Source organism: Poecilia reticulata, chromosome 4, assembly GCF_904066995.2.
Source record: "Poecilia reticulata chromosome 4, P_reticulata-male-v2, whole genome shotgun sequence".
Taxonomy (NCBI): domain Eukaryota; kingdom Metazoa; phylum Chordata; class Actinopteri; order Cyprinodontiformes; family Poeciliidae; genus Poecilia; species Poecilia reticulata.
In genome coordinates this window covers 550,720-574,842 of record NC_088833.1, presented here as the reverse complement: position 1 = coordinate 574,842, position 24,123 = coordinate 550,720, and the positions used below count along the sequence as shown (strand labels likewise).

The following is a 24,123-nucleotide window of genomic DNA, read 5'->3' as shown; positions in this document are numbered from 1 at the left end:
TCACCAAGACTCTGCTTATTAGGGGATCAAACAGTGACGCATAATGTCAAAACACCAAAATACTGTAATGCAGGTGGCGACGGTCACAGCTGCCACAATAATCCTCAGACTGTGAAAGTCTCCAATCGCTCCGAATATTAGGAGCTGGTTGGAATTAATGTTGGAAATAGTGTCTTATGAACAAATGCTGGCCGAACTAAATGATGACATGAAGAACTTCAAGAAATCCTGGAACTGTTTCCTCTCCTGCAACACTGGGACAAGTAAACTCTATGATGACCTACAGCTTTGGAAAATACTTCTGTTTACTGTGGTTGTTTCTGCTGACATCGAGGATATTTAATCTTTTGTGAAACTTATTGATTTGATATGCACTGACCTGTTTTATTTGTATTTGTGATTTTTGTTTTATGAAATAAATACTTGAATAGTATTTAAATATTAAATACTATTGAAGTATGTAATATTTTAGTATTTAAATAATATTTAAATACTAAATACCGACATGGTGAAGCTGAGCTGGAACTTTTTGGGGACAAACAAAATGATTGTACGTAGCTGGACATAGACAACAACACCGGTAGCCTACAGGCTACTTGTTAAGCTTCAGGTGCTGTATTGGTATTAGCTAGTCATCTTTTAACTAACTTTACCTGCATCCAGCAGCTTCACTCAACTCAGTCTGTTAGTTTGGGGAAAAACTGTGAAAAGTTCTTTGCGTTTTGCTGGTTTGCTGCCATGATTCTAACACCTGTGCAGCTCCGCCCAGCAGCAGCAGGTCTCCTTCACTGCCGCACAGGTGGAAACCCAGCGCGAGCGTCGTAGCGCTCATGTTGCGTTTAATGGCGGCTCGGAAAACAGGTTACCACAAGTTAACACCGGATTAAACAGTATTAACTGCTGATAAAAGTGACAGAGGACACAGATATGGGAAGTGTGGAAGCCCTACTGTATCAAACTGACAGAGGGATAACAGAGAGTTGGCCATTCTAAGGTAAAAACCCAGCACATACAGCGTTCATGTTTTTTTTTTTTTCATCCAGACGGCTTCCCGCGCACCCCCCCCCCCCCCCTGCAATGGCACGGCGCCCCCTCTAGGGGGCGCGCCCCACAGTTTGGGAACCTCTGATTTAGAGGGAGAAAATATAATCATTTAAATAGGATCATTTCTTTAAATATACCGTATTTCCCGTCTATTTTAGATTGAGTCTGACTTCTTCTGACTTTTTCTTTGGTCCCTGAACGTCTCTGAGTTTTATTTTCACTTTCCTCATTTTGACGCAGTTTGGATTTGCCGCAATCTGTGGGTAAGAAACTTAACATTTCTTTCGTTGTGATGGTTTAGATCGTTTTAAGGGTCGTTGCGTTCAGAATCAGCAGAAACTTCCGCTCCATAGTTCCCAGTAACAGATTCCCAGCCGAAACTGGAAGGAACCGATGAAAATCTGCCCGCAGCAGAAAACACGGGCGGCCTGGAGCTGCAAGACGTTCATAGGATCCATAGATATTTATATGAAATACTAAATACTGCTGAGGTAAAAGAATGTGACATTAATCCTTGATGACAATTTTAACATTTCATAGAGAAATACTTAAGTATATTTTTCGTGTATCTGTACTTAAGTAGATTTAATAATGTATACTTTCTACTTTTACTCCACTACATTTTACAGTAAGTATCTGTACTTTCTACTTCACTACATTTCTACTAAACTGTCGCGTTACTCGTTACATCCAAGTCTCGTTGCTCTTTTTGCCGTTAAAATGTGAAGTTCAGGGATTTAAGATGGCGCCGTAAAATCCCAGCAATAACGTGACTTAGTGTCTGTTGTCACCCATCGGCTCCACCTTTACTCGCTGCGGAGCTCCAGACATGCGCAGTGGTTTCCTCTGAGCGGGAGAAGATGTCTGTCTAATGTCAGTTATATAATAGCTGCATAAATCATAGATATGGCGACATGTAAAATCACGGTGGGACTTTGTCCAACTTTTAGCGTCACTTGGAAGGAAAGCTTTAAGAAAGGTAAGATCTGTGGACGTGATGCTAGCTAAGCTAGCTGTACAGAGACACAAATGTTGCATCTGCGATGAAAAAAAGTTGTCACTCATGCGCTGAATTATTGTGTGGAGGTGTTGACTGAGGTGTCGCAGATATGGGACAACGCTGTGACCAAAGTGCAATATAGTGATATAACATTCAGGAACGATCCGATTCTTCTGGACGGATCTTTACTAAATCCTAAAGGACTGAAGCCTCACTGAGAGACTTTCTGTGTTCTTGTGATGCTCTGCGTGCTACACTGCAGTAGCTATTATTTTATTTCATTAAAAATATATATATTTATAACATATTAAATAAATATATATTTAATTGGTGAATAAATAAAACAACAACGTAAGAACACAGAGCATGCTCATTGCTCTTTGTTTTCGTCTCCTGTCATGGTGGCAGACGTTGCAGCAGGAGGGAGGATGAGAACAGTCACCTCCTTCTGTTTGGTTACTTCTTGCTTATTGCATCTTGGACAGTCTTTATAGTTTACAGTTGTTTACCGTTAATTGCTGTGTTTAATGGTGCAGACAGTTGTGGTTTCTGACATGGGCAATATGGGCAACCTCCCAGGGCGTTATTTTTCTAGGGATAGCAGGAGACCTCTGCGGATTGTAGCACAGAGATGAAAGCAAAACAGAATGAAGAAGAGTTTGAATTGATAATGGTTACATTTATTTCAGCTCTAAGTATTTAATATCTAGGTGTTTTATGGGAATGTGGATCTTTCAGATCAATTTGAGAAGCAATTTTGATAGGTGCACTTAATTTTATTGTGTCATGTAGCGGCGGGCGCTGGTCTGGTCTTGATTTGGTCTCAGGTTCGGTGGTCTAGACTACAACTCTGCTACGTGGCTCCTTGGTTCCATGTCCTCCCCTGCCAGTTGGATTTCTTTCAAATAAAAGCCACTACTGGTGTCAACAAAGTGAAGTTCATGTTATGTTAGGACAGGAGACAAGATGTTTCCATCTTGAAATTATGATGCATAGAATCACATATCTAAGTCTAAACTATGTTACAGAGTAAACAATAAAAACATGCTTTATCTGTGGCATTGTTCATTAAAATGACACATTTCTAATGTATTAAAATTAAATATGATTGGTTCACTTAATGATATTAGCGATTAGGTAATCCATTCAGCAAGTACTTTTACTTTTAATACTTAAGTATTTTTAAAAGCCAGTTCTTTTTACTTGAGTAAAATGTTAATGTGGTACTTTTACTTTTACTTGTGTACATTTTTGTCTGTGTATTTGTACTTTTACTTAAGTACATTTTTTGAGTACTTTCTCCACCACTGGAAAAATGTCACTTATTCAAAACTCCACTTCAGTCAGAGTTAGTTTTTATTTGCTTGAGTAACTTCTTTGAAAAATGTATTTTCAGAAATACTTTTCTATGCTTTGCTTTTACTTTTACTTGAGTAATTTTACTATGACGTATTTCTACTCTTACTTGATTTTATTTTAGTTCTCAATCATTGAGCTTCATGTTTTTATTCTCCAGCTGTTTTACTAACAGGTCATGTGGACGAGTGTCTCCTGCCATTTTTCTCTCAAAGTCTCAGATTCATTAAGATTCCTCAAAACACAAAATGATCAATTATTTTCCACTCTATTCATTGATTCAACAAATCATTAATCATTTCAACATTTGATTCTAACTTGATTTAGAAAATAAATATAAATTCAATGAAACATGAATATAAAATAATTAAAGTTTCAAACTTATTTGTGTTTTCAGGTGAGTGGAGGAGCGCCGCCTAGTGGCAGCAGGATCAGTGTGAGGACGGAGAGGACACAGTCCTTCCCTCTAAAATGTCTCTTAGTGGGGAACACCAGGACCACAGGTGAGGTCATGACCTTTACCTGTGCAGGAAAGGTCAAAGTTCAGCAGTGGAATCACCAAACTGTCTCCATTCACAGGAAGCCATCAGAACCAGAACCAGAACCAGAACCTGGACCCAGCTGTGTTTCCTTCAGCAGTAACAACTCAAAGAGGTGAGCTGGATCTAAGTTTGTTATTTTTTAAAATGTGTTCATGTGAGCCCAACAAATATTACCTTTACAAATTCAGCCTTTTATCACCTGAAGAAATATTTCTCCTCTGAAATTTGATGGTTTTATACAAATATATTAATGTGATTATTGGAAAACAATCCAGTCGTGCTGCTAACAACCAGGGAGGCTTTTTATCACCAATCCATTTCTAATATGACCTTTTCATTAATTTGCAGGAGTCATGCAGCTGAGCCCAGCTGTGTGTCATGGAAGAGCAACAGATCTATGGACATTATTGCTCAGTTTAAATCAGACCAGCCTCCAGCAGCAAAGAGCCGGGTCCAAAGGTTCTGTTCAATGTTCAACTGACATGATCATAAAATATACCAGTTCTGGTCACATTTGATTTTCTGTTTTGTATTTTAAAAAGTCATCATGATTGAATGTTTTTAGGGACTTTCTGGGTCTTTAGCAACGTTTGGGAGACATGAGGAACCTAGAAAACTCTGCAGCTGCAGAACAAGATGTGAAAGTTTATTAACAGGGAGAAAACATGTAATGATCTGAGAGCTGCACCACCTGCTGCCATCTTAGATTCCAGCTCTGTGGAAACCTCCTGTTGGAGCATTTTAGGGATTTATCTAAAGAAATGCTGACACAATGTTGAGAATCTGTGGAGGAGATAAACATTAGTGGAGCTCCAAGGTTAAAACAGTTGATTCCTGTAATTCTCTGATTATGGAGAAAAGTATGAATTACATAATTTTTTTCCTTTTAAATTGACTGATTTTATTAATTAAATCTGCCAGGGTATGAATAATTTTGGTCTGAATTCTAAAATCAGAGCTAATTTAATTGTTTGTGCATAAAGAAGGTGGATCATGTTTTATTCTGTTCTGGATATTTAAACCTAAACCAAACAGACTTTTGCTGCTGTCCTTCTTTCAGCGTTTCAGTCCCAGTCATCAGAAAACAGATCCTAAAATATCTCAGTTAAACACCGATGGAACCTGTGCTGCCGTTTTTAAGCTTTAGAAAACTAAAGAACCATGCAGAGCTAATTCTGCCTCCAATCTGCAGAGAAGCATCATCTCAGTTTGTCTCTGTGTGGACAGACAGATTCTGGTTCATTTGTCCCGGTTCCTCCACAGAGAGGATCTGCAGAGCCCAGAGGTTCCCACTGATCCGTCTGCCCAGCAGCACCAAACCCAGCTGGACTCCATATTTATGGTCTGTACTTTGGTTCTGTTCAGTCTGTAGACCAGAGGACTGTCAGTCTGTCCAACATGGACCTGATGTCCAGATCTAGTCTGATATCTTCTCATTCTGTTCCAGCTGCTGGAGGAAAACATTGTCACATTCGTGAAGAACGAGCTGAAGAAGATCCAAAAGGTTCTGAGTCCAGATGAGCCAGAATGCTCAGAGGGTCAGAGTGAGGATGAGGAGGTGATGAGGGGTGGGATGAAGAGCAGAGGAGCAGCAGAGAGGCGGTGATGAAGATCACCCTGAACTTCCTGAGGAAGATGAAGCAGGAGGAGCTGGCTGACCGTCTGCAGGGTAAGAGGATTTCTACAACAATTAAAACATGATTACATGTGAAAATGAATTCAACTGAAATCAAACAAGAGAAACCAACAAATACAGAAAATCTTAATCAAACAGTCACATGAGCTCAATGACGTTCTGGATTCAGCAGCTTTTATTTAAACATCACCTGTGGTGACTGGTTGCTGCTCATGAAATATAAACTTTGGGAACTTTATATTTACTGTAAAATATTGTAAAAAAAAAACAAACATGGCAGCAATGCACAAGATAAAAACCCATTTCAGTATTGATTCCTGTACCCAGTACATAAAAATGTAACATTCAGCTACAGATGAAGAACCTGCAGAAACACACAGACAGCTACCAAATTCACACTGTGATGCAGCAGCGCCAACATGGAGTAAATGATAAACTGCTGCTGATCTGCATGACATGATCTCTCCGACTGTCTACCGTCCATCTACAGCCTTAACACATCGGTGTTGCTGGACCATCACTGCTTTTGTCAGTTTAATAGTTTTCCAGCTCAACAAATGCATATACCTTGGGTATCGGATGACATTCGGCTGTTAATGAAAAAGAGAGACTATGCTTTAAAATATTTTCTTAAAATAAAAGGACCACAGATTGGCTGCTTTTTAACAGTTTGAGGAACAGAGTAGTTAAAGAAAAGTACAAATCTAAAGCTAAATATTATACAAATGTCTTATCAGAAACTGGAGGGAATGGTAAGACAATCTGGAAACAACTAAACAGTTCACTGAATCCCAATGCACGCACTAAATATAAATATGAACTAGCAATAGCAGGAAAAACCATAACTGATCCTGCTAAGCTAATGACAATGTTTAATGATTATTTCCTCTCTTTAGTTAAAGACTTGGCACCAAAGTTTCTGCCAGCTCCAATGGAAACACGCGGTACAAAACCGACCAAAAACTGTTCTGATTTCTTTGAGATTAAGGAAATTCATTACTCTGATGTTCAAAAAGCCATTAACAGCTTAAATAATTCTCACGCAAAGGATATGTATAATTTAGACGCTATGTTTTTACAAAAATACAGTAACATTTTAGTAGAACCTTTAACTCATATAGTCAACATTTCCATCAGAACAGGGCAATTTCCCGATGCATGAAAAAAGCTTTGGTGAAACTGATTTTTAAATCAGGAAGTCGACATGAAATCATCAACTACAGGCCAATAAGTCTGGTTCCGGTCATGTCAAAAGTGCTGGAGAAAATTATTCTGGAACAACTACTACTGCATTTAGAAAGTAACAATCTTCTGCATCCGCTTCAGTTTGGTTTCAGACGTCAACATTCCACAGAGACCGCTGAAAGTTTGCTGCTTGAAAAGGTTAAACAATCACTTGACAAGGCACAAATTACTGGTGCACTTTTTCTTGATTTGAAAAAGGCCTTTGATATGGTGAATCACAATTTACGGATCTCAAGGCTTTCATCATTTAATTTCTCAGAACGGTCATTGTCTTGGTTTAAATCATATTTGGAAGATCGTGAACAATGTGTTGTTATTAATAACAGTAAATCTGTCTTCTGCAAAACTGTAACAGGGATTCCACAAGGAACCATCTTAGGTCTGGTCCTTTTTAGTTTGTATGCTAATAGTCTTCCTGAAATTTTGTCCTGAAGTCAATCTGCAACTGTATGCTGATGACACCATTGTTTACACATAAGACAAAAGCGGTATTGTTGTTAATGAAAAACTTCAGAACAGTTATTTTAACTGATTATCACTTCAATTTTTAGAGTCACTTTTTAAAAAGCCCATCTAGGGACAAGTGCTGCGAATCAGCTGTTGCTATGATGCTAACAAGGAATGATGTTTATTCAGTTTGTCCATGTTGATGTGAGTCTGTCCCTATCAAATAAACTTTATAATAATGTTCATCTGGGCTCTTATATAAATACATTTTGAGCAATATTCAGTTAAACTATATTACAAAGCAATAATAATTAAAATCAAAAAACATTTTCATAATGTGAACAGTAGTAAACCTGTCTGATATACACTGCTCAAAAAACTAAAGGGAACACTTAAACAACACAATATAACTGATTGACGAGGGTCAATCAGTGTTGCTTCCTAAGTGGACAGGTTGATTTCACAGAAGTTTGATTTACTTGGAGTTATATTGTGTTGTTTAAGTGTTCTCTTTAGTTTTTGAGCAGTGTATATATTAGCTGGGCCTAAATCCATCAACTGGAGCTAAAGTAAAATAAAAGAAATGGAAAATGATGATGAATATTTAGTTTTTATCAAAACTGAACAGGCAACAATAATTTCTCTTTTTAATTTTTTTACATTTGAAATAAATGTTTCTCAGTCTATTATTGCATCTAATGGTGAATGCCTCTAAGGTTTCATGTGTTTGACTACAACAAGATTTCATCTCAGCTCCTGCTGCCTTTCTAAAACCTACAACCATTAACAACTGGACAGGTGTACCTAATAAAGTGGCCAGTTTGGTTCTTTGTTTCCAGCTTGCAGACACTGTTGTGGAACAAATGATCACCAAGCACTGTTCAGGTGAAATCACTCAATCAGGTTTATTTGTGAACTGTGCAGAACTCAGAGAGCTTGTAGGACAATGAGTGATGAAGCAGGTGTGGATGAAAAGCTCTGCCAGGCAGAGACACACATGAGTTTATACCAGGATAAAGAATCCAAAACAATGGCTGAGACAGTCTGGTTCTCATGCAGCTGTGGGAAACAAGTCCCAACCTGGATCATGGAACCCAAATAACTTCACTGTGGTGAGAGTTCACAAGCATTTCATATAACATGATCAGCAGATGTTAGCTTGCAGTCATTTTCCACCACACACTGCAAAAAAGAATAACATTTCAAATTACACACTTTGACAAAAGGTCAGAGGTCAGAGGTCGCTCTGTGGGAAACATGTTTGATTAACTGAAACCTTCAACCAGAGAAAACAATCAAAGTTTTAATGAGCAAAACTGATTTAATCAAGTCTGTGCAGAAAGAACCTGGTTTATTTATTTGCTTTTTTCTTTTATCCATCGCCTCAGTGGGAGTTTTATTCAGAAAATCAGAATTATAATTTTATATTTCCTCATTGACTGAAATTGGAATTACTTTCAGGTTTAAACACCTTGGTAGAAAAATAATTATCCATCCATTTTCTAACACCCTTGTCCCTTAGTGGGTCAGGAGGTGCTGGTGCCTCTCCAGTTAACGTTCTGGGCGAGAGGCAGGGTCACCTGGACAAGTCGCCAGTCTGTTGCAGGGCAACACAGAGAGACGCAGGACAAACAACCATGCACGCACACACACTCACACATAGGGGCAATTTAGAGAGACCAATTAACCTGACAGTCATGTTTTTGAACTATGGGAGGAAACCAGAGAACCCGGAGAAAACCCACCATGCACAGGGAGAACATGCAAACTCCATGCAGAAAGACTGGGAATCGAACCCAGAACCTTCTTGCTGCAAGGCAATGGCTCTACCAGCTGCGCCACTGTGCAGCCCCCAAAAAATAATTCGTTTTCTGTAATTATTTTTCCATCATAGCAGTTCATGCACAAACCCTTCTTAGAATATCAGAAATGGTCTTTATTGGGTTTTTTTTTTTCAGATTTTGATGTTTGGTGTCAAAAGGAGCTTAAAGACCATCTGAAGAAGAAGTTCCAGAGTCTCTCTGAAGGCGTTGCTGAACCTGGAAATAAAACGGTTCTGAACCAGATCTACACAGAGCTCCACATAACAGAGGGGTTAACTACAGAGGTCAACCAGGAACATGAGGTCAGACAGATTGAAACAGCATCCAGGAAACAAGAAACAATCAGAAGAGAAGACATCTTTAAAGCCCCACCTGGAAGTGATGAACCAATCAGAACAGTGATGACCATGGGAGTGGCTGGCATTGGGAAAACACTGTTAACACAGAAGTTCACTCTGGACTGGGCTGAAGGCAGAACCAACCAGAAAATCCAGTTTATATTTCCATTCACTTTCAGAGAGCTGAATGTGCTGAAAGAGAAACAGTTCAGTTTAGTGCAACTGATTCATCACTTCTTTGAAGATATTAAAGACGCAGGAATCCGCAGCTTTAAAAAGTTCCAGGTTCTGTTCATCTTGGATGGTCTGGATGAGAGCAGACTTCCACTGAACTTTGATAATAATCTGATCCTGACTGATGCTACAGAGTCCAGCTCATGGATGTTCTGCTGACAAACCTCATCTGGGGGAATCTGCTTCCCTCTGCTCTCCTCTGGATAACCACACGACCTGCAGCAGCCAATCAGATCCCTGCTGAGTGCGTTGGCATGGTAACAGAGGTCAGAGGGTTCACTGACCCCCAGAAGGAGGAGTACTTCAAGAGGAGATTCAGAGGTGATAATCAGGCCAGCAGGATCATCTCCCACATCCAGAAATCAAAAAGTCTCCACATCATGTGTCACATCCCAGTTTTCTGCTGGATCACTGCTAAAGTTCTGGAGGATGTGATGGAGACCAGAGAGGGAGGAGAGCTGCCCAAGACCCTGACTGAGATGTATATCAAGTTCCTGCTGCTTCAGTTCACAATCAAGGAGAAAAAATTTATGGACGACGAAAGACAAAAAATATCTGGAGTCCAGAGAACAAGAAGCTGATTGAGTCTCTAGGTAATCTGGCTTTAGATCAGCTGCTGGAGGGAAACCTGGTCTTCTATGACAAAGATCTTGATAAGTGTGGCTTTGACATCAAAGATGCTGCATTGTTCTCAGGAGTTTTCACTGAGATGTTTAAAAAGGAGAGAGGAATGCACAACATCTCCGTCTACTCCTTTGTTCATCTGAGCATCCAGGAGTTTCTGGCTGCCGTCTACATGCTCCACTGCTTTACCAGCAGGAGGTCAGAGGTGATCCAGACATTCCTGGGAGAAGAATACAAAGAAACATCTCTAGATGAGTTCATAAGAAAGTCATGGTGAAATCCCTCAGCAGTATAAATGGCCACCTGGACCTGTTTGTTCGCTTCCTACATGGCCTCACTGTGGAATCAAACCAGAGACTCTTAAAGGATCTGCTGGGTCAGACAGAGAACCGTCCAGAAACCACCCAGGGCATCATCACCAACCTGAAGGAGATGAACACTGATAGAATCTCTCCTGACAGAAGCATCAACATCTTCTACTGTCTGGTGGAGATGAACGACGTCTCATTTTATCAGGAGATCCAACGGCTGCTGGATTCAAGGAAGGAGCTGTCAGTGACTGACTGTTCAGCTCTGGCCTTCATGCTGCAGATGTCAGAGGTTCTGGATAAGTTGGACCTGAAGAAGTACAAGACATCAGATAAAGGACGACTGAGACTTCTTCCAGCTGTGAGGAACTGCAGAAAGGCTCGGTGAGTCCAGACGTTTTCATTGTGTGAAAGCTGATACAGCACTATTGTCCTCCTGTTTCTTCTTCTTTCTTCAAGTTGATTCTGGATGTTTTTGGCCTTTAACTTCTTTCTTCATCCTCTGGATGATTTCAGCCATTCAAACATCTAAACATTCAGTTCATCCAGGACAGCTGCAGCTTCTGGTTTTTAGACATTTTGATCATTTTAAAAATATTTAACTTTTTATCAGTTTTCAGGTTGAAATGAATAGAAAACCCTGAACTCTAGAAAATGTCTATTTTCTCTAAGATCCAATCAGCCAGAGAGACTTTTTAAACTTTAAACTCCTCCTCACTCATTGAGCTGCTGCTCCATAATTCACCTTTTAGGATCTTTGCTGTTTTAATAAAATAATTGTTTAGGTTTGATGGAAAGTTGGACCATTGAAATAAACCATTGCATTATTATAAATTTTGTGAACAGTGTTGATCTTCCTCATTCCATCATCATCCTCACCTCTTCCTCCTCCCACTAGTGTCCTCTGAGTTTGAGACCAAAATGTGGTGATTGTTGTCTGGTTCCAGAAAAAGTCCTGGTTTCTGTCAGATCCTCCCAAAGCTCTGAGAATCTGCTTCCAGAGCTGGAGCCATTTTCCTCATCAGCTCTTCATCTGCAGCCTCTGTTGAAGCTGTTAGCTGTCCTCCATGAAGACCTGCAGAGACATGAGCTTCACCTCTTTAGACATCCCAGCCTCTTTAGTTCCTGGAGACTTTTCACTGCTTCACCATGAAGATGCTGCTGGACCCAAACGCTCCGTCTCCTCCAGGGGTTTTGCTCTTCAGCTCTTTAGGAGTTTAGCAACAATTTCTTCTGACATCCAAACCTTTGTTCCTCTGAGACGATGGACAGACCACTGCAGAGACACGTGTCCCTCGTCCAACCAGTTTGTCCCAGTTCCTCTCAGACCAACAGAGGACGGTCCAGACCTGAAGGAGCAGCAGGACCGGTTTTGCTGCTGCTCTGCAGGACGACCAGAACAATCTGCAGCTTTTAGCTGAAGCAGGTTGACGACTGTCCACTTTCTACTTTGTTAAAGCATCAAATCCAGCAGATGACGGAGACACAACTGGGAGCATCATGTGTCTGGTCTGCTCCCAGTTTCCTCTGTGGCAGCATTTAATCATCTGCTGCTGGGAGCCACGTTTCTATAGAATATGCTACTATTATTAATGATGAGGAGGATTCTAGATGCTGCAGCAGCAGATATGGGCTAAACAAACCCAGAGAGGCCAGAGGTCCACAGCAGGCTGGACTTCCTGCTCTGCTCACTTCATTTATAACTCACTTCCTGCTTGGTGGAAGATCTCCAGGAGCCAAACGGTCTAGTCCAAGTCAGAGCTGTGAGCAGCTCCTCATCCTCTCCATCATCTCCAGTAGTTTCCTTCATCCAGCTCAGTCAGCCTCTGCATCAGCTGCTGCAGCTCCTTTGAGGCTCTGATGCTGCAGAGAAACTGAACTTTCCTTCACAGATGATAGAAGATCTTCAACATCTGACTGAGCTGAAGGTCTGAGGACATGAAGCCTGGACCAGAACCAGAACCAGAACCTGGACTGTAGTCAGGAGCTGCACAGACTCTCTGTCAGGTCAAACTCAGGAAACTGAAGATCAGATGTTGATCAGATGATGACATCATGATGACATCACTGTTATCATATTTTACCTGTTTATGATCCAGATTGATTTCATTAGAACTGAATTTATTTCTTCTCTCATCACAGACTTGGTGGCTGTTTGATCTATGAGGCTGAATGTGAAGTTTTGGCTTCAGCTCTGAAGTCCAACCAACATCTGACTGAACTGGACATAAATCAGATCCAACTAATCAATGGAGGAACTGGAGATTCTGATGTGAAGAATCTGTCTGAGATCCTGGAGAGTTCAGTCAGTAAAGTGGAGAATCTGAGGTTTGTTTTCTCTATTTATACAATAAAATCATTCATTGATACTTTAGTTCTTAGTTTAATTAATGTTATTGTAATATTTTAAACCAACATGTTTAAATGTCAGATTAAAATGTCTAAAACATTTAACCTTATAAATGAATTATTTTCTCATTTCAGACTTTGAGATTATTGAACTTTGTTTCTCAGTTTTTAAAATGTTTCTGACTGATGAACAAACTGAGTAAAATAATCCAAATGAAGTGAATTAATGATGGAGATGTTTCAGTTTGGTTGGTAAAGATTCAGATGGTTTTATTTCTGATTCTCATCTTTACATCCAGAATGAAATGTTGATCCTCCAGTCGAGCCACAAACACTGACCAGTTCAGATCACCATTAATGAAACATCTAAGAAGTGACTGATTGTAGAAAAGCAAATCTAGATGAGCTGAATGACAGTGAGGTTTGCAGCAGCAGGTTCCTCCCTCTGTCCTGAAGCTGTGGTTCTGTTGGGCCGGGTCAGAGAGGAACCGTCCTCTTCAGTCGGTTGGAGCCTCGTCTCTGTGATGAAGCTTCATCAGGTCTCGTCTCCTGAGGAAATAATGGCCTCCATTGATTTCAGCAGCTTTAAGAAGAACCCAAAGCCATTCATGGATAAACTGAGTGGTTCTGATCCGGTTACCAAGTCGGGTCTCCAGCTGATGATCAGAACCAGCAGAAATAGCTCAGCTCATCCAGGCTGCTGCTCAGAGAAAACTTTGAGTTTCTTTGTTGATCAAATGTTCTGGTTCTGCTGGTTTGGACTCTTTAACCCAGTTTGACTGGATCAGATGTTAGAATCAGTTCATCAAGTTTCTTTTACATTCAGGGAAATTAATTTTCTACATTTTATTATTTGTTCATGTTTCAGTTTTAACTGCATCCTGTTGCTTCAGCTCATCTTTTATTCTTTATTCAGATTGAAGTTCTGCAGTTTGTCAGAGACCAGCTGGACGTCTCTGTTCTCAGCTCTGAAGTCCAACCCGACCCATCTGACAGTACTGGACCTGGACGGAACCAACCTGAAAGATTCTGGACTGAAGGAGCTCTGTGGTTTTCTACAGACTGAAGGCTGCAGACTGGAAACATTGTGGTTTGTAATTATATAATTATTGATATTTCAGTGAATAATTATCTATAATTGATCATAAATCAAAGTTCATTTCTTCTGATCTAATAATATTTTCTGAGTTTGTTCCTGGATCCAGAGTTTAATTTAGTCCTCTGAGTTGGACCTGCTGATCTCGGGTCAGAACAGGACAGCATTCGGACCCCCAGTGTGTAGAAATCCCCCTCAGGTGAAGGAGGTCAAAGGTCATTCAACCCAGTCTAGAAAAGTGAATTCCTGGAATCTGACAGGAACAAATCAATAATCAATGATTGATGCTTCAACACTTTGATCAGAACCTGGAATGATTTTACTGACTAAAATCCTCCAACACATCATGACCCAGTACCAGGTTCTGGTTCTGGTTCTGAAGTCAGCAGGTCTTTATTGAAGCAGCAGCTTGTTGGCTTTAATATTCATGAGAATCTTTAACTGGTTCTGTTGGACTGGTTCACCTGCATCCTGTTGGCTTCAGCTCATCTTTTATTCTTTATTCAGGTTGATCAGCTGCAGGTTGTCAAAGATCAGCTGTGATTTTCTGGCCTCAGCTCTGAAGTCCAACAGCCTCCGTCTGACATATCTGGACCTGGAGAAACAACCTGAAGGATTCAGATGTTCAGCAGCTGAAACGTTTTGTAGAGACTTTACGGTAAGTAAATGTTTGTAGTGAGTCCAGCTGCTGTCAGCATGTTGAGCTAAACCCAGTTAGCATCAGAGCAAAGCTCCAGTGTTCCCAGTAAAGCTGCAGCTTCTCAGTGGGAGGAGAATGGTTCAGGCTTCCTGATTGGACACAGAGACAGCAACCAGCCAATCAGAGCAGCAGCAGCTTGCTGTGTTCCTGTGTTTGTGTTGGTGTGAAGATGAGTGTTGTTGCTGTGTCCATGTCTCCAGGACGTCCAGCTGGACTCCAGCGTCCAGCCGTCCAGCATGTCTAGAGACAGTGGTCCTCATTCATCAGACTGTGGCAGCAGCAGATCTGATCTCAGATCTGCTTGTTCTCTCAGTTCAACAGGAAACAAATGATCAGGTTCATCTTGGTCACAGCTCTGAGATCAGTCTGACTGCAGCCTGGAAACCGTCTACTGGATGTGCTGCGTCACTGACTGCTGCAGGAGAGAGGCTGGAAACACTCACTGATCTGATCCTTCTTCTCTCTGCAGGATCAGATCTCTGTAAAGTAGAGAACGGTCTCTGTGTCCTGCTGATCCTCAGAGGTTGAAGCTGCAGCAGTTTGAGTCTAAAGAGACTCTGACTGGATCCTGATGATGACCTCTGACCTCCAAATGTCTGTCATTTGTGTCTGATGTTGTTTGTCTCTTTGGATCAGTAAAGATCCGATTCAAACTGGGCTCCATTTAGAGGCTTCATGGAGTTTTGATCTGAACTGGATTCAACTGGAAAGTTGATCTTTTTTCTCTCTGGTTCATTTTCATCCTGGAACCAGAAATGGTCTGAGATGGAAACATGGGAATCATTTCAGTTCAGCTCTGAATCAGGAAAGACATTCAAACCTCTTTTCTCTGCTGCTTCTTCTTCTGCTGACAGGAAAATGTTCCTCAAAGCTCCACAGATAAAAAGATGCTTTACTGGAAACTGCAGAGAAACTTCAGCTTCCATCACAGAAACCAGTTGAACCAGTTTAGAACTGGATGTCCCACAGAAACTCTGATTGTTTTTGTGTTTTACTTTTTAACTCCATGTTTCATGTTTTAGTTTTCTAGAGAACTTTAGGACTCGATGTGTCACATCAGGCTCTTTACTGTGATTTTATTGACTTATTCAGACCTCAGAGAATCACTGGGATAATGTGCTGATTGGTTTATGTTATTTTTATATTTCTTCTAACCTAATATGTGTTATTTGGTTAATAAAGATTTTAATAATGATCTTTGTACAAATATAATAACTGCACCTTTTATTTTAATCCTTCATGCTGTCTGGCTTTTTGTATTTGGATCAACAAAGAAATTAAAATATATTTAAGTTTTCATTTTTACTTTGACAGGTTTATTTAGTAATAACAGAAACATCCTGTTCAGTTGATCTGAGCTTTAATCTTCTAATTTAGACATCAGTTTATTTTCATTGTTTAGACCAAGATATTTAAATAAAATACACGAGCTAACTGGTTCCCAGCTTCAGACTAGCAGGTTAACTGGTTCCCAGCTTCAGACTAGCAGGTTAACTGGTTCCCAGCTTCAGACTAGCAGGTTAACTAGTATCCAGCTTCAGAGTAGCAGGCTAACTGGTTCCGCTCAGCGCAGGTAACTGGTTTCCAGCTTCAGACTAGCAGGTTAACTGGTTTCCAGCTTCAGACTAGCAGGTTAACTGGTTTCCAGCTTCAGACTAGCAGGTTAACTGGTTTCCAGGCTAACTGGTTACCAGCTTCAGACTAGCAGGTTAACTGGTTCCCAGTGATATAAATGAAGGCAGATTCTTCTCCTGGGTTCACTGTAATGGTTTCTCTGTCAGCCGGCAGAGACTCTGAGCGGAGCTAACGATGCTAACAGGTTTAAGCAGCAGCTCGTTTTAAACACAAACTGATTATCAGCAGCTGCAGATCTAAACTCTGATGCTGAACAATGGAGTCTGTCCTTCAGTTCACTGATAATCGGTCGTGATTTTATCATTAAACCGATTCATCATTCAATCTTACTGAATTCCTTTTCAGTAAAACATATCTTAATGTGAATTAACATAACTTTTAACTATTAATATAATTATATTCTTCTACATTCCCCCCTAAATAAGTACACTTATTTTCTAGTTAATCTGTAGTGCATTGCTTCCCATGGTCATAGGTTCCATTGGTATAGGATCGAAAAACCCTCTCTGACAATCCTTTCATCCGAGGGGAAACATTATCCTATGGCCCTCCAGGCAACCACCCTCAGGCACCAGTGAAATCAATGACCATGGTACCCACAATGATTTCTACTCAAACACCATCCTAGGACAATCGGCTTGGTTTGATACGAGTAGTAGTAAGCTTGACTTCTCTGCAGCGATGCAGTGCAGCGTTGTGTAGTACAGTTCCTGTCCTCGGTCGCAGAAGCAAATTGTTGTTCCGGGTTGATGTTTCCTTGATTTTATTACTCTGCCTTCTCACTGTCCAGGTTCAGGGTCCCATCACATTCCCATGTCCATGAGTCTCTGAGTCCAACACACAGAGGGTCCCTGAACCGCCAGTCACTCTGGTTGCCCTGAGAAGACAGGAAAACTGAGCAGTATCTTATAGTACAACATGTTCCAATTAAAGGTCTTCATTACTTGTATGGAGAATCCTTGATGCTCCTTATTGGATTCTAAAGTCCCATTAATAACTCACATGTGACCTGCGCATGAGGACCTTCCATATACATTTAACATATTGTCCATGTCATATTATTACCATCTCAACATTCCTCCCACTATCACTCAGTGAAGGAACAACGTCAATCAGAATTGAACAAAACTGTGACAATACAATAAGGAATCACGTCGGGGTCACCACTTTATGGAGGAATTCAAAGGTGATAAACTCATGAATTAAGAGACGATACACAACTCCATTTTCTCCGGCTCACTGGCAACCAGGAAGACATTTAATGCACATCTGCGGCATCACACATTACATTTTCATCATCTCATTTTCATCGTCTCAGAATCCAAAATGTCTTGTCTTTTGCTTCTGGCTTCGAGCATTTATACCGTTTCAGTCTGCTATTGTGTATTGGAAACCGTCTGACCAATGGCGTTCTGAATCTTGCTTCTGGCTCTGTTTTACATTGAGTGTGTTGGAAGTTCCAAGAATTCTGGGTTTGACCTCGTGGAAGTTAAATCTGCTCCTTCAGAGGACCATTAGTCAGATTGTTAGTTCTTATCTGTTCAAACAGACATCCTTTCCATGTTCTGTTTTCGTTCCATTTGCGTGCAACGCACAATGGAAGGAAAAGAGACACACCAAAATCTTCTGCAATAACAACTCAATAATATTTCAGCTCCGACATAATGAAAGGACACTTGCCAGGAATTCCTTGCACAACAACTTACTGGGTCAGATTGACCCGCACATTCGACATAATACATTCCTTTTCAGTAAAACATATCTTAATGTGAATTAACATAACTTTTAACTATTAATATAATTATATTCTTCTACATAAGTTTGAAGGATTTTAGTGTGTAGTTACTATGTGTGACCACATGAGGGCTTTAGAGAGCGAGTCTGGCAAAAACAAAAATGTAAAATAATCTTCTGTTTACTACAGTTTAATATTTTTAAAAGCTTCATTGACTTTTTAATTGTATTAATTGTTCTTTAGGTGGTTCTACCTGCTTGAGGTCCTGATCTCAGCTGGTTGAAGTTATTAACAATAAATGTTTTAGTTTAAATGTTTTCCAGACTTTGACTCTCAAAGTTACCCAGGGTAGGATATTTTCATCTAAACTGGCTCAGAGCTCTGATATCCCCAGTTGCAGATGCTGTAAGTGATGCATGGATTTAAAATACTACATTTTACCAAGCTTTAAAGCAAAATTCATCAAAACAGAAATAGTTTTCCAGTCTTGGAAGATAAGTTATACTTTCATGATCTACACGTATGAAAATGGTTCAACAGCCTAAATGTGCAGTCAGAACTATAGAGGAATTGTTTAACTCAAAGAACATTCATGTGTTAAAATGGCCTAGTCAAAGACCAAACTGAATTCAAAGCTAAATCAATAACTAAAATAAAACTGATGATATCCACAGACTCTCACCATCTAATCTGACACATAAAATCCAGACACGCTCAGACCAAAGGGCTTTTAGAGACATTTTCTTTTCTTCTACCTATTTGAGCTTCTTTCAGTAAGAGTCGTTTTATGGCCACTTGCCACTTTAAATCCAAATGTGCTGCACCTAGCCACGCTCCCCGGCTCAACGTTTACACTCGAAAATGAAAATGGCTGCAAACAGATGTGCAATAGTACAACTGTACATCCTTGAATAGTAGAAGTGGAACCTACTTCACAACCAACAAGAACGCAGCAAGTGGTTTCCTGACGGTAAGTCAACAACAAAACACTTGTCTTTTCCAGCAGCCATTGTACAGTGCATAAATCCAGCTGACCAAATGTGCTGTAGTTCAGCTTGGGTTGCTAGGTAACGGGCTGGGCTCTGGAAGGTTGCTAGGTAATGGGCTGGGCTCTGGTAGGGTTGCTCGGTAACGGGGCTGGGCTCCAGCAGGGTCTCGGAACGGGCTGGCTCTGGTAGGTTGCTAGGTAACGGGGCTGGGCTCTGGTAGGGTTGCTAGGTAACGGGGCTGAGCTCTGGCAGGGTTGCTAGGTAACGGGGCTGGGCTCTGGTAGGGTTGCTAGGTAACGGGGCTGGGCTCTGGTAGGGTTGCTAGGTAACGGGGCAGGGCTCTGGCAGGGTTGTTGGGTAACGGGGTTGGGCTATGGTAGGGTTGCTAGGTAACGGGCGTTTTTAGAAGCAGTGAAACCCAAACACAAGTACAAAATGTGAATTTAGCATAATAGAGCCCCTCTAAGTATAAAACACTACATAATGCTTTCTTGAGGCATCGGATGCTAATGATAAAGATAATAATGTTATTACTCGTACTTTTTGCTTCCAGTTTTTTATTTCTGTCATAAAAAGCTCATTTTTTCTCTTGATGAATATTGATTATGTGCCTCATGTAAAGGCTCCCTAAAGCATCTGGGCCGTTTCGTTCCACCAGAAAACCTAACGTGGCTGAACAGCGACAGACAGACACTGAAATGAGGAACACGGATGGGGTCATGACCTGGATCTGTGAATCTGTGGGAAAGCATGTTCCACTGAGCTGGTGTCAACCACAACACCTACACTAACTCTATTCCTCCTTTTCTCTCCGTTCCTCACATCAGTTTGTCAGTATTCCCACCATGTGTTCATAACCTCACAGGACAAGATGCTGCAAATCACTTTTTCTCCAGTGCTTAACATCTATTTTCTATCCTTAAGGTGGTTTGGTCCTAAACAGGTTCATTTCTATGGCGTTTTGCTGACAGCAGCAATAATTAGTCGACACCTTGAATGATAGTGATGGTGATAAACGCTGTGAAGAAGCTAAAATCAACACTGGATTTGTCTGCATGTTTGACTGAGACCTAATGTATTTCATCCCTCTGGGCTGTGAGGCTCTGCTGTACAGGAAAGAATTAAAACCACATCAGTGACTGACTCCGGCGTAATGAATGGATGTTTTTCCATTAATACCAACAAACACACAGTACAGTGTTTGATTTTCACTCTAGCAAATAAATCCAGCTGCAGTAATATTCTGCAGAGGTTTCCAAGGAGACGCACATCACAGGTTTTAAACTACATCAATGCACTGAGATAAACAAAAGATTATTTTGTCTCTGATATTTAAGCTTTTCTTTGTCTGAATAAGAGTTTTAATATGACTAAAATTATTACTGGTAAACAAATGGAACCAGGCTGTAAGATGGCCTGTATATATTAACAGGAGACTAAATCAACGCCAATGCTGTTGCTATGACAACCGTTAGCATCCTCTTCATCAGAGTGTCTTCAGTCAGAGGCGTCTTCAAATTCACTGCAACACAGACTGCTACATGAGAATCTTTCCTGCTGCCAACAGCATCACCATCTACAGAGACTATGAAGAATTTCAATCAATGATTAAAACATTTAATTTGGGATCAATAAATTATTTTTGAAGTGAATTTGAATATGTACTGTAAAAATATAAAAGTTACACATATTTACAAAATAATTCTTTATTCTTGATTTTTATACTTTTATATTTAAAATGTCGAGCAAAGTGGAACTAAGGTAAAGTTTTTAAAATATAACTTTATTTCAAACAAATAACATGAACATGCATAGGGATGTTAACTCAATGACAAATACTAAAATATGATAATAAAAACAAGAAATAATAATGACAGACATTGAGGGTGTTGATGTTAAAGTCTTGAGCAGCAGAAGAGATTAAGTCTGTTATATTAAAGCTTAAAATAATAAATGTCCTGGAGCAGACGGGTCCCAGGAGGATTTTATAAATACTTTCAGGCTGAACTTATTCCACTCCTGCGCAGCGTTTAATGAAGCTTTAAGATCCAAAGACCTTGTACAGGTAATAGTGCATCTTATCTCTCAGCTTATGACTGAGTAACATGTAGACGGTTGTTTAGGTTAGAAAATCACTAAAATGCTCAAATTGCTGTCCACCTTACTGATGGGGTTATGCTCCCCCTGCAGGTTAAAACAGGTAGGTGCAGTAGTGGCAACAGGTTTAGATTTTTAATGGGAGTTAAGTTGACTTAGAAAGAGCCACAGTCACTCCTTACAATTAAAACAAGATGAAATAAATGTTTAATATTTCATGTCCTTCATTTTTATTATCACAGCTATGATTGATCACTCCTAAAGCAGGTGTAACAAATAGAGCAATAAAAATCAGATATTTGTTGTTTCCATCATCAGGATGAAACTAAAACAGTTTAAGAACCTAAAATGTGTCCAGATCATTCAGAACAGATTCTCACCATCAGTGACTGGGTGACTGGTTAGTTAGTCTTCCAGATTAGCAAAGCTATGATCACGAGTCGACTCCCAAAGCTAAAGAAACTCCAGTCACACCAAGTCCGACCTTCAGAGCATCTTCCAGTGTGTATGCACTGTATGCAACGCAAAGGGGCAGCTGCACTAGAGGGGCGGTACCGGTCGGGTTCTGCTGGGGGACGGAGCAGGGACAGTTTACAGCTCAGGGTCTTTATTTCTGGACTTTATGAGTAAAACTGATCAGAAACCAGTCAGGAGAACATTCCCGCTTTGTGGAAGCTTTAAAACAAGGTTTTCAAAATAAAAGACAGAATAGAAAATAGTAGAAATGTCTTTATTGTCCCCCAGCAGAATCACACAAAGCAAACAGAAAACAGAGACAGTAGGTTCAATTTGAACCTGTAGCCTCGTTCACCGTTTCCATCTACAGAGAACTGCCTGTGAGGGATTGACCCTCCCCAACAGCTGCTGTTTCTGTTACTTTTATCACTTATTTAGTGAATGTATCTGGTGTTTGGGGAAGTAACTTGATTTATTTACTTGTTTTAATCACCTTCTCATCTCTCTGAGGTCACCGGGTCATGTGTTGCCATGGAAACTCGCCCATGAGCAGCGCTGACGAGGACCTGGTGTTTTCAATCAGCCTCATTGGGAAAATCCATTTTCTGAGAGGGAGGAGAGAAGTTTTTGATTTTGTTTGGGCCCAGATTGTTTTTGTTTCTAGTTTTGTTTGAGTTCATTGTAACTGTCTTCAAAACTGAACTTTGACCTTTTGTTTAAACAGCCAAGACCAAATGTTTTTGATTCCAGATGAAATAGTTTTGTCTCTTAATCTGAATGAAAGAACAGTTTTCAAAGGACACAAGAAGCTTCAGGAAACGTCCTGACGTCTCTTCATGGTCAGAGCTCTGTGTTTGTTTTCATTAGTTATTGATTGAACCAGCAGCTGTTCATTTGACTCCTTATCAAATATTCATATTGAAGCCAGAAGCAGCGAACGGAGCGTCTGAACTGTGGATCTGCTGTTCATGACAATCAGATGAAACTGAGATAAAACGTCTTTTCTGTGAGCCTGTTGCTACACCTGACTGCAGGTGGCGCCGATGGCCTGAATACACTTTTCTTTATTAAATACCTTTTAATATTTCCTCATGTGTCAGAAACCTGGAGGTGTTTGCTTGTTTCTACACTAAAGTCAGTCTGACCTGATCTGTGTGAATTATTTATCGGTACATGAAGAAATTTACAGGATTCATTCTATGTAGTTATTATCTATGCTTTGGTCACTCAGGCTCTCATGGTCTCTGAATGACCCAGCAGAGTGTGTGTGTGTGTGTGTGTGTGTGTGTGTGTGTGTGTGTGTGTGTGTGTGTGTGTGTGTGTGTGTGTGTGTGTGTGTGTGTGTGTGTGTGTGTGTGATGACCAGACTGCTGCAGATAAACACCAGTAGATGTTGTGGGTTTGATGGTTGATGTTTTTTCTCATCATGAGCTAAAAGTAAAATAGTTTTAAATATTTCTGCTGTAGCACAAAAGGCCCTTAATTTAGCAAAAACCATGAGAAACTATAAACTCTGATTTGTGTAAGGAGATAAATAGTAGTTTGTTTAAAGAAATAACTAAATGTAGTGCTATATAAATATTTAGTTTCTTTATATATCAAGCACTGCTGGGTGAAATCGCTGAATCAGATTTCTTCATATATTGTGACCAGAACAGAGCATATTAGACGGTCACTGTTTGGACTGAAAGCTCTGCAGGCTGAGAGTTTGACCCCAGAGACAGTTTGGTTCTCATGCAGCTGCAGGAAAAACAACTTCCAGCCTTTTGCGTGAGACTCGAACCGCTTGAGCTGGTGAGACCACAAGCATTTAACCAGCAGGTATTATTAGATAATACCTATATTATTATTTATTCTGACGTTCACATGTTTGAGCTTCACTTCTGTCCAGCAGGTGGCAGCAGCAGGCTGCATTTTACCGCTTCCGGTTAGCTTCGTTAGCTCGTGTGTCTCAGGCCGTGTCCAGGTGTGTTGTGAGTCTGCGCAGCAACAATGTGTTCCGTTGAGCCTCTGAGAGAGTTTATCAGAGAGAGACTAACTGCTGCTGCTGAAGAAATCTTCACCCAGCTGGAAAAAACCATCGTCCAGTACGAGGAGGAGATCGACCGGCAGCGGAGTTGTCAGTTCAGCAGACGCAACAAGTTATGACGAGAATAAGTCATGAAATTGTTTAGAATCCGATAACTAGATAGATATACATGCGTTGTCGTGGTTTCAAAGTGTATTTAAAGCAGCTGCAGATCATTTAATGTACATTTAACATTTCAAGACAAGAAACAAATAATTTTCCTGTCTTTTTTATACGTTATTGAGAAATTACTTTTGATTTATAAATCAGTCATTATCAAACATTAAACTACATATTTTTCTTACTTTTTTCCAGAGAATAAATATTTATTACAGTTTGTCAACTATTGACAGCAGAGTGAAAATAATTCTAAGAGTAAATTATGTTTATTTCATTACAAA

At 40.2% G+C, this 24,123-nt stretch overlaps 1 pseudogene across 1 annotated transcript; it reads left to right on the top strand.

Moving 5' to 3' along the window:
- The first annotated feature begins 1,163 nt into the window (after positions 1-1,163).
- LOC145551332 (NACHT, LRR and PYD domains-containing protein 3-like) lies at positions 1,164-23,660 on the top strand (annotated as a pseudogene). Its single transcript, XR_014087139.1, has 10 exons — positions 1,164-1,307; positions 3,798-3,903; positions 3,980-4,054; positions 4,291-5,284; positions 5,390-5,611; positions 9,229-10,981; positions 12,740-12,925; positions 13,863-14,036; positions 14,550-14,700; positions 23,549-23,660. The product of XR_014087139.1 is annotated as an NACHT, LRR and PYD domains-containing protein 3-like (transcript).
- Positions 23,661-24,123: the final 463 nt, after the last annotated feature.